The sequence below is a fragment of the Chanodichthys erythropterus genome, chromosome 6, assembly GCF_024489055.1.
Source record: "Chanodichthys erythropterus isolate Z2021 chromosome 6, ASM2448905v1, whole genome shotgun sequence".
NCBI classification, from domain to species: domain Eukaryota; kingdom Metazoa; phylum Chordata; class Actinopteri; order Cypriniformes; family Xenocyprididae; genus Chanodichthys; species Chanodichthys erythropterus.
The window spans coordinates 34,156,051-34,173,340 of record NC_090226.1 but is presented as its reverse complement, the minus strand read 5'-3'; the positions used below and the strand labels follow the sequence as shown (position 1 = coordinate 34,173,340).

Here is a 17,290-nt window from a genome sequence, read left to right as displayed (position 1 = left end):
GACCTCTTGATCTGCAGTCAAATGCTCTACCACTGAGCTATATCCCCTTACAGTGAAGCTTTTTTCTGTAAAAAAATAAAAAAACCCAAGCAATTTCCATGAATAGATAAGTACAATGTAACAGAACAAAGAAGTGTTTGGGTTGACGTAACCTACCAAATTAGTTCCTAAAAACAACTGAGTATTTGGTCACAGCTAAGGGGGCACCCGGATTTGAACCAGGGACCTCTTGAACTGCAGTCAAATGCTCTACCGCTGAGCTATACCCCCTTACAGTGAAGCATTTTTCTGTAAAAAAATAAAAAAACCCAAGCAATTTCCTTGAATAGATAAGTACAATGTAACAAAACAAAGAAGTGATTGGCTTGAAGTAACCTTCCAAAGTAGTTCCTAAAAGCACTTTAGTATTTGGTCACAGCTAAGGGGGCACCCGGATTTGAACCGGAGACCTCTTGATCTGCAGTCAAATGCTCTACCACTGAGCTATACCCCCTTACAGTGAAGCATTTTTCTTAAAAAAAAATTAAAAACGTAACACATCAAAGAAGTGTTTGGGATGACGTAACCTACCAAATTAGTTCCTAAAAACAACTCAGTATTTGGTCACAGCTAAGGGGGCACCTGGATTTGAACCGGGGACCTCTTGATCTGCAGTCAAATGCTCTACCACTGAGCTATACCCCCTTACAGTAATGTGCTTTTTTCCTTCAAAAAATATAAAACCCAAGCAATTTCCTTGAATAGATAGGTACAATGTAAAACAACAAAGAAGTGTTTGGCTTGATGTAACCTAGCAAAATAATTCCTAAAAACATTTTAGTATTTGGTCAGGGTAAAGGGGGCACCCGGATTTGAACCAGGGACCTCTTGACCTGCTTTTACCACGAATGTGCACCAGACCGTGTACTTTTGGTCGAGGGCCTCCAATGACCAAATGCCTCCATCTAGACACAACCTACCAACCTAACCAGTTCCTAAAAGCATTTTAGTATTTGATCATAGCTAAGGGAGCACCCGGATTTGAACCGGGGACCTCTTGATCTGCAGTCAAATGCTCTACCACTGAGCTATACCCCCTTACAGGGAAGGATTTTTCGTTTGAAAAAATAAAAAACCCAAGCAATTTCCTTGAATAGATAAGTACAATGTAACACATCAAAGAAGTGTTTGGGTTGACGTAACCTACCAAATTAGTTCCTAAAAGCAACTCAGTATTTGGTCACAGCTAAGGGGGCACCCGGATTTGAACCGGAGACCTCTTGATCTGCAGTCAAATGCTCTACCACTGAGCTATACCCCCTTACAGTAATGTGCTTTTTTTCTTCAAAAAATATAAAACCCAAGCAATTTCCTTGAATAGATAGGTACAATGTAAAACAACAAAGAAGTGTTTGGCTTGATGTAACCTAGCAAAATAATTCCTAAAAACATTTTAGTATTTGGTCAGGGTAAAGGGGGCACCCGGATTTGAAACAGGGACCTCTTGACCTGCTTTTACCACGAATGTGCACCGGACCGTGTGCTTTTGGTCGAGGGCCTCCAATGACCAAATGCCTCCATCTAGACACAACCTACCAACCTAACCAGTTCCTAAAAGCATTTTAGTATTTGATCATAGCTAAGGGGGCACCCAGATTTGAACCGGGGACCTCTTGATCTGCAGTCAAATGCTCTACCACTGAGCTATACCCCCTTACAGGGAAGAATTTTTCGTTTGAAAAAATAAAAAACCCAAGCAATTTCCTTGAATAGATAAGTACAATGTAACACATCAAAGAAGTGTTTGGGTTGACGTAACCTACCAAATTAGTTCCTAAAAACAACTCAGTATTTGGTCACAGCTAAGGGGGCACCCGGATTTGAACCGGAGACCTCTTGATCTGCAGTCAAATGCTCTACCACTGAGCTATACCCCCTTACAGTCATGCATCTTTCTTTAAGAAATAAAAAACACAAGCAATTACCTTGAATAGATAAGTACATTGTAACACAATAAAGAAGTGTTTGGCTTGATGTAACCTAGCAAACTAATTCCTAAAAACATTTTAGTATTTGGTCAGGGTAAAGGGAGCACCCGGATTTGAAACATGGACCTCTTGACCTGCTTTTACCACGAATGTGCACCGGACCGTGTGCTTTTGGTCGAGGGCCTCCAATGACCAAATGCCTCCATCTAGACACAACCTACCAACCTAACCAGTTCCTAAAAGCACTTTAGTACTTGATCATAGCTAAGGGGGCACCCGGATTTGAACCGGGGACCTCTTGATCTGCAGTCAAATGCTCTACCACTGAGCTATACCCCCTTACAGTGAAGCTTTTCTCTTTGAAAAAATAAAAAACCCAAGCAAATTTCTTGAATAGATAAGTACAATGTAACAAAACAAGGAAGTGTTTGGGTTGACGTAACCTACCAAATTAGTTCCTCAAAACAACTCAGTATTTGGTCACAGCTAAGAGGGCACCCGGATTTGAACCGGGGACCTCTTGATCTGCAGTCAAATGCTCTACCACTGAGCTATACCCCCTTACAGTGAAGCTTTTCTCTTTGAAAAAATAAAAAACCCAAGCAAATTCCTTGAATACATAAGTACAATGTAACAAAACAAAGAAGTGTTTGGGTTGACGTAACCTACCAAATTAGTTCTTAAAAACAACTGAGTATTTGGTCACAGCTAAGGGGGCACCCGGATTTGAACCGGGGACCTCTTGATCTGCAGTCAAATGCTCTACCACTGAGCTATACCCCCTTACAGTAATGTGCTTTTTTTCTTCAAAAAATATAAAACCCAAGCAATTTCCTTGAATAGATAGGTACAATGTAAAACAACAAAGAAGTGTTTGGCTTGATGTAACCTAGCAAAATAATTCCTAAAAACATTTTAGTATTTGGTCAGGGTAAAGGGGGCACCCGGATTTGAAACAAGGACCTCTTGACCTGCTTTTACCACAAATGTGCACCAGACCGTGTACTTTTGGTCGAGGGCCTCCAATGACCAAATGCCTCCATCTAGACACAACCTACCAACCTAACCAGTTCCTAAAAGCATTTTAGTATTTGATCATAGCTAAGGGGGCACCCGGATTCGAACCGTGGACCTCTTGATCTGCAGTCAAATGCTCTACCACTGAGCTATACCCCTTTACAGTAATGTGCTTTTTTTCTTCAAAAAATATAAAACCCAAGCAATTTCCTTGAATAGATAGGTACAATGTAAAACAACAAAGAAGTGTTTGGCTTGATGTAACCTAGCAAAATAATTCCTAAAAACATTTTAGTATTTGGTCAGGGTAAAGGGGGCACCCGGATTTGAAACAGGGACCTCTTGACCTGCTTTTACCACGAATGTGCACCGGACCGTGTGCTTTTGGTCGAGGGCCTCCAATGACCAAATGCCTCCATCTAGACACAACCTACCAACCTAACCAGTTCCTAAAAGCACTTTAGTATTTGGTCATAGCTAAGGGGGCACCCGGATTTAAACCGGGGACCTCTTGATCTGCAGTCAAATGCTCTACCACTGAGCTATAACCCCTTACAGTGAAGCTTTTTTCTGTAAAAAAATAAAAAAACCCAAGCAATTTCCATGAATAGATAAGTACAATGTAACAGAACAAAGAAGTGTTTGGGTTGACGTAACCTACCAAATTAGTTCCTAAAAACAACTGAGTATTTGGTCACAGCTAAGGGGGCACCCGGATTTGAACCAGGGACCTCTTGAACTGCAGTCAAATGCTCTACCGCTGAGCTATACCCCCTTACAGTGAAGCATTTTTCTGTAAAAAAATAAAAAAACCCAAGCAATTTCCTTGAATAGATAAGTACAATGTAACAAAACAAAGAAGTGATTGGCTTGAAGTAACCTTCCAAAGTAGTTCCTAAAAGCACTTTAGTATTTGGTCACAGCTAAGGGGGCACCCGGATTTGAACCGGAGACCTCTTGATCTGCAGTCAAATGCTCTACCACTGAGCTATACCCCCTTACAGTGAAGCATTTTTCTTAAAAAAAAATTAAAAACGTAACACATCAAAGAAGTGTTTGGGATGATGTAACCTACCAAATTAGTTCCTAAAAACAACTCAGTATTTGGTCACAGCTAAGGGGGCACCTGGATTTGAACCGGGGACCTCTTGATCTGCAGTCAAATGCTCTACCACTGAGCTATACCCCCTTACAGTAATGTGCTTTTTTCCTTCAAAAAATATAAAACCCAAGCAATTTCCTTGAATAGATAGGTACAATGTAAAACAACAAAGAAGTGTTTGGCTTGATGTAACCTAGCAAAATAATTCCTAAAAACATTTTAGTATTTGGTCAGGGTAAAGGGGGCACCCGGATTTGAAACAGGGACCTCTTGACCTGCTTTTACCACGAATGTGCACCAGACCGTGTACTTTTGGTCGAGGGCCTCCAATGACCAAATGCCTCCATCTAGACACAACCTACCAACCTAACCAGTTCCTAAAAGCATTTTAGTATTTGATCATAGCTAAGGGGGCACCCAGATTTGAACTGGGGACCTCTTGATCTGCAGTCAAATGCTCTACCACTGAGCTATACCCCCTTACAGGGAAGGATTTTTCGTTTGAAAAAATAAAAAACCCAAGCAATTTCCTTGAATAGATAAGTACAATGTAACACATCAAAGAAGTGTTTGGGTTGACGTAACCTACCAAATTAGTTCCTAAAAACAACTCAGTATTTGGTCACAGCTAAGGGGGCACCCGGATTTGAACCGGAGACCTCTTGATCTGCAGTCAAATGCTCTACCACTGAGCTATACCCCCTTACAGTCATGCATCTTTCTTTAAGAAATAAAAAACACAAGCAATTACCTTGAATAGATAAGTACATTGTAACACAATAAAGAAGTGTTTGGCTTGATGTAACCTAGCAAACTAATTCCTAAAAACATTTTAGTATTTGGTCAGGGTAAAGGGAGCACCCGGATTTGAAACAGGGACCTCTTGACCTGCTTTTACCACGAATGTGCACCGGACCGTGTGCTTTTGGTCGAGGGCCTCCAATGACCAAATGCCTCCATCTAGACACAACCTACCAACCTAACCAGTTCCTAAAAGCACTTTAGTACTTGATCATAGCTAAGGGGGCACCCGGATTTGAACCGGGGACCTCTTGATCTGCAGTCAAATGCTCTACCACTGAGCTATACCCCCTTACAGTGAAGCTTTTCTCTTTGAAAAAATAAAAAACCCAAGCAAATTTCTTGAATAGATAAGTACAATGTAACAAAACAAGGAAGTGTTTGGGTTGACGTAACCTACCAAATTAGTTCCTCAAAACAACTCAGTATTTGGTCACAGCTAAGAGGGCACCCGGATTTGAACCGGGGACCTCTTGATCTGCAGTCAAATGCTCTACCACTGAGCTATACCCCCTTACAGTGAAGTATTTTTCTGTAAAAAATAAAAAAAACACAAGCAATTTCCTTGAATAGATAAGTACAATGTAACACAATAAAGAAGTGTTTGGCTTGATGTAACCTAGCAAACTAATTCCTAAAAACATTTTAGTATTTGGTCAGGGTAAAGGGAGCACCCGGATTTGAAACAGGGACCTCTTGACCTGCTTTTACCACGAATGTGCACCGGACCGTGTGCTTTTGGCCGAGGGCCTCCAATGACCAAATGCCTCCATCTAGACACAACCTACCAACTTAACCAGTTCCTAAAAGCATTTTAGTATTTGATCATAGCTAAGGGGGCACCCGGATTCGAACCGTGGACCTCTTGATCTGCAGTCAAATGCTCTACCACTGAGCTATACCCCTTTACAGTAATGTGCTTTTTTTCTTCAAAAAATATAAAACCCAAGCAATTTCCTTGAATAGATAGGTACAATGTAAAACAACAAAGAAGTGTTTGGCTTGATGTAACCTAGCAAAATAATTCCTAAAAACATTTTAGTATTTGGTCAGGGTAAAGGGGGCACCCGGATTTGAAACAGGGACCTCTTGACCTGCTTTTACCACGAATGTGCACCGGACCGTGTGCTTTTGGTCGAGGGCCTCCAATGACCAAATGCCTCCATCTAGACACAACCTACCAACCTAACCAGTTCCTAAAAGCACTTTAGTATTTGGTCATAGCTAAGGGGGCACCCGGATTTAAACCGGGGACCTCTTGATCTGCAGTCAAATGCTCTACCACTGAGCTATAACCCCTTACAGTGAAGCTTTTTTCTGTAAAAAAATAAAAAAACCCAAGCAATTTCCATGAATAGATAAGTACAATGTAACAGAACAAAGAAGTGTTTGGGTTGACGTAACCTACCAAATTAGTTCCTAAAAACAACTGAGTATTTGGTCACAGCTAAGGGGGCACCCGGATTTGAACCAGGGACCTCTTGAACTGCAGTCAAATGCTCTACCGCTGAGCTATACCCCCTTACAGTGAAGTATTTTTCTGTAAAAAAATAAAAAAACCCAAGCAATTTCCTTGAATAGATAAGTACAATGTAACAAAACAAAGAAGTGATTGGCTTGAAGTAACCTTCCAAAGTAGTTCCTAAAAGCACTTTAGTATTTGGTCACAGCTAAGGGGGCACCCGGATTTGAACCGGAGACCTCTTGATCTGCAGTCAAATGCTCTACCACTGAGCTATACCCCCTTACAGTGAAGCATTTTTCTTAAAAAAAAATTAAAAACGTAACACATCAAAGAAGTGTTTGGGATGATGTAACCTACCAAATTAGTTCCTAAAAACAACTCAGTATTTGGTCACAGCTAAGGGGGTACCTGGATTTGAACCGGGGACCTCTTGATCTGCAGTCAAATGCTCTACCACTGAGCTATACCCCCTTACAGTAATGTGCTTTTTTCCTTCAAAAAATATAAAACCCAAGCAATTTCCTTGAATAGATAGGTACAATGTAAAACAACAAAGAAGTGTTTGGCTTGATGTAACCTAGCAAAATAATTCCTAAAAACATTTTAGTATTTGGTCAGGGTAAAGGGGGCACCCGGATTTGAACCAGGGACCTCTTGACCTGCTTTTACCACGAATGTGCACCAGACCGTGTACTTTTGGTCGAGGGCCTCCAATGACCAAATGCCTCCATCTAGACACAACCTACCAACCTAACCAGTTCCTAAAAGCATTTTAGTATTTGATCATAGCTAAGGGGGCACCCAGATTTGAACTGGGGACCTCTTGATCTGCAGTCAAATGCTCTACCACTGAGCTATACCCCCTTACAGGGAAGGATTTTTCGTTTGAAAAAATAAAAAACCCAAGCAATTTCCTTGAATGGATAAGTACAATGTAACACATCAAAGAAGTGTTTGGGTTGACGTAACCTACCAAATTAGTTCCTAAAAACAACTCAGTATTTGGTCACAGCTAAGGGGGCACCCGGATTTGAACCGGAGACCTCTTGATCTGCAGTCAAATGCTCTACCACTGAGCTATACCCCCTTACAGTCATGCATCTTTCTTTAAGAAATAAAAAACACAAGCAATTACCTTGAATAGATAAGTACATTGTAACACAATAAAGAAGTGTTTGGCTTGATGTAACCTAGCAAACTAATTCCTAAAAACATTTTAGTATTTGGTCAGGGTAAAGGGAGCACCCGGATTTGAAACAGGGACCTCTTGACCTGCTTTTACCACGAATGTGCACCGGACCGTGTGCTTTTGGTCGAGGGCCTCCAATGACCAAATGCCTCCATCTAGACACAACCTACCAACCTAACCAGTTCCTAAAAGCACTTTAGTACTTGATCATAGCTAAGGGGGCACCCGGATTTGAACCGGGGACCTCTTGATCTGCAGTCAAATGCTCTACCACTGAGCTATACCCCCTTACAGTGAAGCTTTTCTCTTTGAAAAAATAAAAAACCCAAGCAAATTTCTTGAATAGATAAGTACAATGTAACAAAACAAGGAAGTGTTTGGGTTGACGTAACCTACCAAATTAGTTCCTCAAAACAACTCAGTATTTGGTCACAGCTAAGAGGGCACCCGGATTTGAACCGGGGACCTCTTGATCTGCAGTCAAATGCTCTACCACTGAGCTATACCCCCTTACAGTGAAGTATTTTTCTGTAAAAAATAAAAAAAACACAAGCAATTTCCTTGAATAGATAAGTACAATGTAACACAATAAAGAAGTGTTTGGCTTGATGTAACCTAGCAAAATAATTCCTAAAAACATTTTAGTATTTGGTCAGGGTAAAGGGGGCACCCGGATTTGAAACAGGGACCTCTTGACCTGCTTTTACCACGAATGTGCACCGGACCGTGTGCTTTTGGTCGAGGGCCTCCAATGACCAAATGCCTCCATCTAGACACAACCTACCAACCTAACCAGTTCCTAAAAGCACTTTAGTATTTGGTCATAGCTAAGGGGGCACCCGGATTTAAACCGGGGACCTCTTGATCTGCAGTCAAATGCTCTACCACTGAGCTATAACCCCTTACAGTTGAAGCTTTTTTCTGTAAAAAAATAAAAAAACCCAAGCAATTTCCATGAATAGATAAGTACAATGTAACAGAACAAAGAAGTGTTTGGGTTGACGTAACCTACCAAATTAGTTCCTAAAAACAACTGAGTATTTGGTCACAGCTAAGGGGGCACCCGGATTTGAACCAGGGACCTCTTGAACTGCAGTCAAATGCTCTACCGCTGAGCTATACCCCCTTACAGTGAAGCATTTTTCTGTAAAAAAATAAAAAAACCCAAGCAATTTCCTTGAATAGATAAGTACAATGTAACAAAACAAAGAAGTGATTGGCTTGAAGTAACCTTCCAAAGTAGTTCCTAAAAGCACTTTAGTATTTGGTCACAGCTAAGGGGGCACCCGGATTTGAACCGGAGACCTCTTGATCTGCAGTCAAATGCTCTACCACTGAGCTATACCCCCTTACAGTGAAGCATTTTTCTTAAAAAAAAATTAAAAACGTAACACATCAAAGAAGTGTTTGGGATGACGTAACCTACCAAATTAGTTCCTAAAAACAACTCAGTATTTGGTCACAGCTAAGGGGGCACCTGGATTTGAACCGGGGACCTCTTGATCTGCAGTCAAATGCTCTACCACTGAGCTATACCCCCTTACAGTAATGTGCTTTTTTCCTTCAAAAAATATAAAACCCAAGCAATTTCCTTGAATAGATAGGTACAATGTAAAACAACAAAGAAGTGTTTGGCTTGATGTAACCTAGCAAAATAATTCCTAAAAACATTTTAGTATTTGGTCAGGGTAAAGGGGGCACCCGGATTTGAACCAGGGACCTCTTGACCTGCTTTTACCACGAATGTGCACCAGACCGTGTACTTTTGGTCGAGGGCCTCCAATGACCAAATGCCTCCATCTAGACACAACCTACCAACCTAACCAGTTCCTAAAAGCATTTTAGTATTTGATCATAGCTAAGGGGGCACCCAGATTTGAACCGGGGACCTCTTGATCTGCAGTCAAATGCTCTACCACTGAGCTATACCCCCTTACAGGGAAGGATTTTTCGTTTGAAAAAATAAAAAACCCAAGCAATTTCCTTGAATAGATAAGTACAATGTAACACATCAAAGAAGTGTTTGGGTTGACGTAACCTACCAAATTAGTTCCTAAAAACAACTCAGTATTTGGTCACAGCTAAGGGGGCACCCGGATTTGAACCAGGGACCTCTTGACCTGCTTTTACCACGAATGTGCACCGGACCGTGTGCTTTTGGTCGAGGGCCTCCAATGACCAAATGCCTCCATCTAGACACATTGCTACCTGCCTCTCAGATGGCTACCTTTCAGGGATTGGTGGTTCCATGGTGTAATGGTTAGCACTCTGGGCTTTGAATCCAGTGATCCAATTTTAAATCTTGGTGGAACCTCTTTGTAGCTTTTTGTGACAGGGGGAGAAAACAAAGGTGTTGCGGAACTCCTGATGTACCTGTAAAATGGCGGTGAAATTGCCAGTCTCAAACTCGTCGGGGAATCATAGGGTGCTTCTCAATTCTTATTTGTGCATCCTCGTTTCCTTTCCTTGCTTCCTTTCCTCGCGTCTTAGCTCCACCCCTCCAGGATGCGAGGGAAGGACGCAAGGAAAAGACGAGAGGACGGAGGAATTGAATCAAGTGAAATGATAAATCCTCGCTCCCTTTAGCGTCACTTCAAAGCGTCATCAGCTGCGCTCGAGGGATCTACCCACTTGTTGTTAAAGTTTGGTTATTTAAAAAAATATAATAAATATTAATAAAGCAAGATGCCTAGTTGAAATATATGAGATATAAAGTTTATTTAATCTGTAAAAGTAAAGCATACATTTAAATTATTGTGACAGATAAGAAGGGGGAGGAGAATTTATGCATGCGTCAGATTACTCGATGAGAAACACTTCCGCAAAGGATGCACCTGTGTATCATCGCTCATGACTCCTCAGGAAAGCCTCCTCACTCCTCGTTCCTCGCATCCTCGCGGTGCGATTAGAGAATTGAGATGTCCTTCAAGATGGCTGAGCTCGATTGTTTTCCGGGTCATAAGATGTAGGACGGAGGAGCGAGGAGACGAGGAGGGATATTGAGAAGCACCCATAGGCTTAAAAAGCAAAACGTTCAATGGAAAGCTGAACGTAGTTGGAAGAAAACAAAACTAGAAGTTTTTCGCCTTTCGTGGAAAGAAAAAATGATTGAGTACAGAACAGCCATAAGAAATGCTAGATCTACTTATTTTTCAAATCTCTTAATAGAAAACAAACATAATCCTAGGTATTTATTTGACACAGTGGCTAAATTAACTAGAAACAGAGATTCAACTGCTGACATTTCCATAGAGCACAGCAGTAATGACTTTATGAACTTCTTTACTTGCAAGATTGATAATATTAGAGAGAAAATTATAAACATGCAACCGTCTACAGTTTCTCTTCAGACAGTGCACTGTAGTGTCCCTGAGGTAAAACTAGAATCATTCGCCGCTATAGGAGAGGAAGAATTATCTAAACTTATCAAATCATCAAAATCAACGACATGTATGTTAGACCCAATGCCGACTAAACTACTGAAAGAAATGCTTCCAGAGGTCGTAGGTCCACTTCTTGATATAATTAATTCATCATTAACACTAGGACACGTGCCAAAAACCTTTAAGCAGGCTATTATCAAACCTCTTATTAAAAAACCTCAACTAGATCTGAGAGATTTAGTAAATTACAGGCCAATCTCGAATCTACCTTTTCTGTCAAAGATACTAGAAAAGGCAGTTTCAACACAACTGTGTTCCTTTTTAGAAAGAAATGGAATCTGTGAGGATTTCCAGTCAGGATTTAGACCATACCATAGTACTGAGACTGCTCTCGTTAGAGTTACAAACGATCTACTCCTATCATCCGATCGTGGCTGTATTTCTCTATTAGTGTTATTAGATCTCAGTGCTGCTTTTGACACTATCGATCATAACATTCTTTTAAAAAGACTTGAAAACTATATTGGCATTAGTGGAATTGCTTTGGCATGGTTCAAATCATACTTATCTGACCGTTATCAGTCTGTGGTAGTTAATGAAGAGATGTCGTATCGATCACAGGTTAAATATGGGGTACCACAAGGCTCAGTATTAGGACCGTTGCTTTTCACTCTGTACATGCTGCCCTTAGGAGAGATACTTAGGAAGCATGGTGTTAGTTTTCACTGCTACGCTGACGATACTCAGCTCTATATTTCCTCGCGCCCTGACGAAACCTACAAATTCACAAAACTAACAGAATGCATAGCTGACATTAAAAACTGGATGACAAGAAATTTCTTATTATTAAATTCAGAAAAAACTGATTTCCTAATCTTTGGACCAAAAACTTCCTCACGAAAAAACCTTGAATACTCTCTAACACTTGACGGGTGCTCCATTAAACCTTCGTCCTCAGTTAGGAACCTGGGTGTGCTCTTTGATACCAATCTTTCATTTGAAAGTCATGTTTCTAGTATCTGTAAAACCGCCTTCTTCCATCTAAAAAATATATCTAAATTACGACATATGCTCTCAATGACAAATGCGGAACAGTTGGTTCATGCATTCATGACCTCAAGACTAGATTATTGTAACGCTCTACTGGGTGGTTGTTCTGCTCGGCTTTTAAACAAACTACAGTTGGTTCAAAATGCGGCAGCTAGAGTTCTTACTAGAACCAGAAAGTATGACCATATTAGCCCAGTTCTGTCAACATTACATTGGCTCCCTATTAAACATCGTATAGATTTTAAAATCTTGCTACTTACTGATAAAGCTCTAAATGGTTTAGCTCCCCAGTACCTAAGTGAGCTCTTAATGCATTATAGTCCTTCACGTTTATTGCGATCTCAGAATTTAGGCCAGTTGATAATACCCAGAATATCAAAATCAACTGAAGGCGGCAGATCCTTTTCCTATTTAGCACCTAAACTCTGGAACAATCTTCCTAGCATTGTTCGGGAAGCAGACACACTCTGTCAGTTTAAATCTAGACTAAAAACACATCTCTTTGCTCTTGCATACACATAACACATTATCAATACATTAACATTTTTCAAATCCGTTAAAGGATTGTTACGCTGCAATAATTAGGTCGGCCGGAACCGAGAACATTTCCTATAACACTAGATATACCTGTACATCAGAACAAGAATGGCATCTACGCTAATATCTGTCTCTCTGCTTATCCTGAGGTTTGCCAGGTGCTGGATCCAGGCCGTATCCAGGTCAGATGGAGAACCTGCGTCTGGACCAGACTACAACGTAGCCCAGGATCCCCGTATCCGCTTACATATATTTATATATAATCGATTTTTAATCTCTATAATAAAAATGTACAATTCAGATTTTGATCTCCATATACATTTACATATATATATCTTCCAAGGGGTTTTTTCCCTCCTAGGACTTTTTTCCCAGTGCTAGCACGCTGGGTTTTTCTCCTAGGGGGTTTTTTCCACCCCTGGAAGTCAGCTGACATTGGCTTAATGTAGCACCATCTTGTATATGTTACATATTACCACGCTTGTTTGTACAGTTTTAACCACTTCCCTTTTTTTCTGTGCTTCTAATATGTAAAGCTGCTTTGAAACAATTACCAATTGTAAAAGCGCTATATAAATAAATTTGACTTGACTTGACTTGAATGGCATTTCGTGACTTGACAAGCAAAAGCAGCCCCTTCCAAGGTTCTGTGGTGTAATGGTTAACACACACAACGATTTGGTGACAGCTAAGGAGGAATCTGGATTTGAACCAGGGACCTCTTGATCTGCAGTCAAATGCTCTACCACTGAGCAATACCCCCCTAAAGTGCAGCATTTTTTTAAAAAAGATCCCAAGCAATTTCCATGAATAGATAAGTACAATGTAACACATCGAAGAAGTGTTTGGGTTGACGTAACCTACCAAATTAGTTCCTAAAAACAACTCAGTATTTGGTCACAGCAAAGGAGGTATCCGGATTTGAACCAGAGACCTCTTGATCTGCAGTCAAATGCTCTACCACTGAGCTATACCCCCTTACAGTGAAGCTTTTTTCTGTAAAAAAATAAAAAAACCCAAGCAATTTCCATGAATAGATGAGTACAATGTAACACATCAAAGAAGTGTTTGGGTTGACATAATCTACCAAATTAGTTCCTAAAAACAACTGAGTATTTGGTCACAGATAAGGGGGCACCCGGATTTGAACCGGAGACCTCTTAATCTGTAGTCAAATGCTCTACCACTGAGCTATACCCCCTTACAGTGAAGCACTTTTCTTTAAAAAAATAAAAAATCCAAGTAATTTCCTTGAATAATGTAACACAACAACAAAGAAGTGTTTGGCTTGAAGTAACCTTCCAAAGTAGTTCCTAAAAGCACTTTAGCATTTGGTCACAGCTAAGGGGGCACCTGGATTTGAACCGGGGACCTCTTGATCTGCAGTCAAATGCTCTACCACTGAGCTATACCCCCTTACAGTAATGTGCTTTTTTCCTTCAAAAAATATAAAACCCAAGCAATTTCCTTGAATAGATAGGTACAATGTAAAACAACAAAGAAGTGTTTGGCTTGATGTAACCTAGCAAAATAATTCCTAAAAACATTTTAGTATTTGGTCAGGGTAAAGGGGGCACCCGGATTTGAACCAGGGACCTCTTGACCTGCTTTTACCACGAATGTGCACCAGACCGTGTACTTTTGGTCGAGGGCCTCCAATGACCAAATGCCTCCATCTAGACACAACCTACCAACCTAACCAGTTCCTAAAAGCATTTTAGTATTTGATCATAGCTAAGGGAGCACCCGGATTTGAACCGGGGACCTCTTGATCTGCAGTCAAATGCTCTACCACTGAGCTATACCCCCTTACAGTCATGCATCTTTCTTTAAGAAATAAAAAACACAAGCAATTACCTTGAATAGATAAGTACATTGTAACACAATAAAGAAGTGTTTGGCTTGATGTAACCTAGCAAACTAATTCCTAAAAACATTTTAGTATTTGGTCAGGGTAAAGGGAGCACCCGGATTTGAAACAGGGACCTCTTGACCTGCTTTTACCACGAATGTGCACCGGACCGTGTGCTTTTGGTCGAGGGCCTCCAATGACCAAATGCCTCCATCTAGACACAACCTACCAACCTAACCAGTTCCTAAAAGCACTTTAGTACATGATCATAGCTAAGGGGGCACCCGGATTTGAACCGGGACCTCTTGATCTGCAGTCAAATGCTCTACCACTGAGCTATACCCTTACAGTGAAGCTTTTCTCTTTGAAAAAATAAAAAACCCAAGCAAATTTCTTGAATAGATAAGTACAATGTAACAAAACAAGGAAGTGTTTGGGTTGACGTAACCTACCAAATTAGTTCCTCAAAACAACTCAGTATTTGGTCACAGCTAAGAGGGCACCCGGATTTGAACCGGGGACCTCTTGATCTGCAGTCAAATGCTCTACCACTGAGCTATACCCCCTTACAGTGAAGTATTTTTCTGTAAAAAATAAAAAAAAACACAAGCAATTTCCTTGAATAGATAAGTACAATGTAACACAATAAAGAAGTGTTTGGCTTGATGTAACCTAGCAAACTAATTCCTAAAAACATTTTAGTATTTGGTCAGGGTAAAGGGAGCACCCGGATTTGAAACAGGGACCTCTTGACCTGCTTTTACCACGAATGTGCACCGGACCGTGTGCTTTTGGCCGAGGGCCTCCAATGACCAAATGCCTCCATCTAGACACAACCTACCAACCTAACCAGTTCCTAAAAGCACTTTAGTACTTGATCATAGCTAAGGGGGCACCCGGATTTGAACCGGGGACCTCTTGATCTGCAGTCAAATGCTCTACCACTGAGCTATACCCCCTTACAGTGAAGCTTTTCTCTTTGAAAAAATAAAAAACCCAAGCAAATTCCTTGAATACATAAGTACAATGTAACAAAACAAAGAAGTGTTTGGGTTGACGTAACCTACCAAATTAGTTCTTAAAAACAACTTAGTATTTGGTCACAGCTAAGGGGGCACCCGGATTTGAACCGGGGACCTCTTGATCTGCAGTCAAATGCTCTACCACTGAGCTATACCCCCTTACAGTAATGTGCTTTTTTTTTCTTCAAAAAATATAAAACCCAAGCAATTTCCTTGAATAGATAGGTACAATGTAAAACAACAAAGAAGTGTTTGGCTTGATGTAACCTAGCAAAATAATTCCTAAAAACATTTTAGTATTTGGTCAGGGTAAAGGGGGCACCCGGATTTGAAACAGGGACCTCTTGACCTGCTTTTACCACGAATGTGCACCGGACCGTGTGCTTTTGGTCGAGGGCCTCCAATGACCAAATGCCTCCATCTAGACACAACCTACCAACCTAACCAGTTCCTAAAAGCACTTTAGTATTTGGTCATAGCTAAGGGGGCACCCGGATTTAAACCGGGGACCTCTTGATCTGCAGTCAAATGCTCTACCACTGAGCTATATCCCCTTACAGTGAAGCTTTTTTCTGTAAAAAAATAAAAAAACCCAAGCAATTTCCATGAATAGATAAGTACAATGTAACAGAACAAAGAAGTGTTTGGGTTGACGTAACCTACCAAATTAGTTCCTAAAAACAACTGAGTATTTGGTCACAGCTAAGGGGGCACCCGGATTTGAACCAGGGACCTTCTTGAACTGCAGTCAAATGCTCTACCGCTGAGCTATACCCCCTTACAGTGAAGCATTTTTCTGTAAAAAAATAAAAAAACCCAAGCAATTTCCTTGAATAGATAAGTACAATGTAACAAAACAAAGAAGTGATTGGCTTGAAGTAACCTTCCAAAGTAGTTCCTAAAAGCACTTTAGTATTTGGTCACAGCTAAGGGGGCACCCGGATTTGAACCGGAGACCTCCTTGATCTGCAGTCAAATGCTCTACCACTGAGCTATACCCCCTTACAGTGAAGCATTTTTCTTAAAAAAAAATTAAAAACGTAACACATCAAAGAAGTGTTTGGGATGACGTAACCTACCAAATTAGTTCCTAAAAACAACTCAGTATTTGGTCACAGCTAAGGGGGCACCTGGATTTGAACCGGGGACCTCTTGATCTGCAGTCAAATGCTCTACCACTGAGCTATACCCCCTTACAGTAATGTGCTTTTTTCCTTCAAAAAATATAAAACCCAAGCAATTTCCTTGAATAGATAGGTACAATGTAAAACAACAAAGAAGTGTTTGGCTTGATGTAACCTAGCAAAATAATTCCTAAAAACATTTTAGTATTTGGTCAGGGTAAAGGGGGCACCCGGATTTGAACCAGGGACCTCTTGACCTGCTTTTACCACGAATGTGCACCAGACCGTGTACTTTTGGTCGAGGGCCTCCAATGACCAAATGCCTCCATCTAGACACAACCTACCAACCTAACCAGTTCCTAAAAGCATTTTAGTATTTGATCATAGCTAAGGGGGCACCCGGATTTGAACCGGGGACCTCTTGATCTGCAGTCAAATGCTCTACCACTGAGCTATACCCCCTTACAGGGAAGGATTTTTCGTTTGAAAAAATAAAAAACCCAAGCAATTTCCTTGAATAGATAAGTACAATGTAACACATCAAAGAAGTGTTTGGGTTGACGTAACCTACCAAATTAGTTCCTAAAAACAACTCAGTATTTGGTCACAGCTAAGGGGGCACCCGGATTTGAACCGGAGACCTCTTGATCTGCAGTCAAATGCTCTACCACTGAGCTATACCCCCTTACAGTCATGCATCTTTCTTTAAGAAATAAAAAACACAAGCAATTACCTTGAATAGATAAGTACATTGTAACACAATAAAGAAGTGTTTGGCTTG

General features: G+C 40.7%; 8 non-coding genes across 8 annotated transcripts; all 8 read right to left on the bottom strand.

The window, feature by feature from the left end:
• Positions 1-2,234: 2,234 nt before the first annotated feature.
• On the bottom strand, positions 2,235-2,306 carry trnac-gca (transfer RNA cysteine (anticodon GCA)). The gene has a single exon. It is a non-coding gene; the product is annotated as a tRNA-Cys (tRNA).
• A 372-nt stretch (positions 2,307-2,678) lies between these two features.
• trnac-gca (transfer RNA cysteine (anticodon GCA)) lies at positions 2,679-2,750 on the bottom strand. Its single transcript has one exon. It is a non-coding gene; the product is annotated as a tRNA-Cys (tRNA).
• Positions 2,751-5,107: 2,357 nt separating this feature from the next.
• trnac-gca (transfer RNA cysteine (anticodon GCA)) lies at positions 5,108-5,179 on the bottom strand. The gene has a single exon. It is a non-coding gene; the product is annotated as a tRNA-Cys (tRNA).
• A 2,578-nt stretch (positions 5,180-7,757) lies between these two features.
• On the bottom strand, positions 7,758-7,829 carry trnac-gca (transfer RNA cysteine (anticodon GCA)). The gene has a single exon. It is a non-coding gene; the product is annotated as a tRNA-Cys (tRNA).
• A 5,811-nt stretch (positions 7,830-13,640) lies between these two features.
• trnac-aca (transfer RNA cysteine (anticodon ACA)) lies at positions 13,641-13,712 on the bottom strand. The gene has a single exon. It is a non-coding gene; the product is annotated as a tRNA-Cys (tRNA).
• A 1,538-nt stretch (positions 13,713-15,250) lies between these two features.
• On the bottom strand, positions 15,251-15,322 carry trnac-gca (transfer RNA cysteine (anticodon GCA)). The gene has a single exon. It is a non-coding gene; the product is annotated as a tRNA-Cys (tRNA).
• Positions 15,323-15,472: 150 nt separating this feature from the next.
• Positions 15,473-15,544, bottom strand: trnac-gca (transfer RNA cysteine (anticodon GCA)). Its single transcript has one exon. It is a non-coding gene; the product is annotated as a tRNA-Cys (tRNA).
• A 1,355-nt stretch (positions 15,545-16,899) lies between these two features.
• trnac-gca (transfer RNA cysteine (anticodon GCA)) lies at positions 16,900-16,971 on the bottom strand. The gene has a single exon. It is a non-coding gene; the product is annotated as a tRNA-Cys (tRNA).
• Positions 16,972-17,290: the final 319 nt, after the last annotated feature.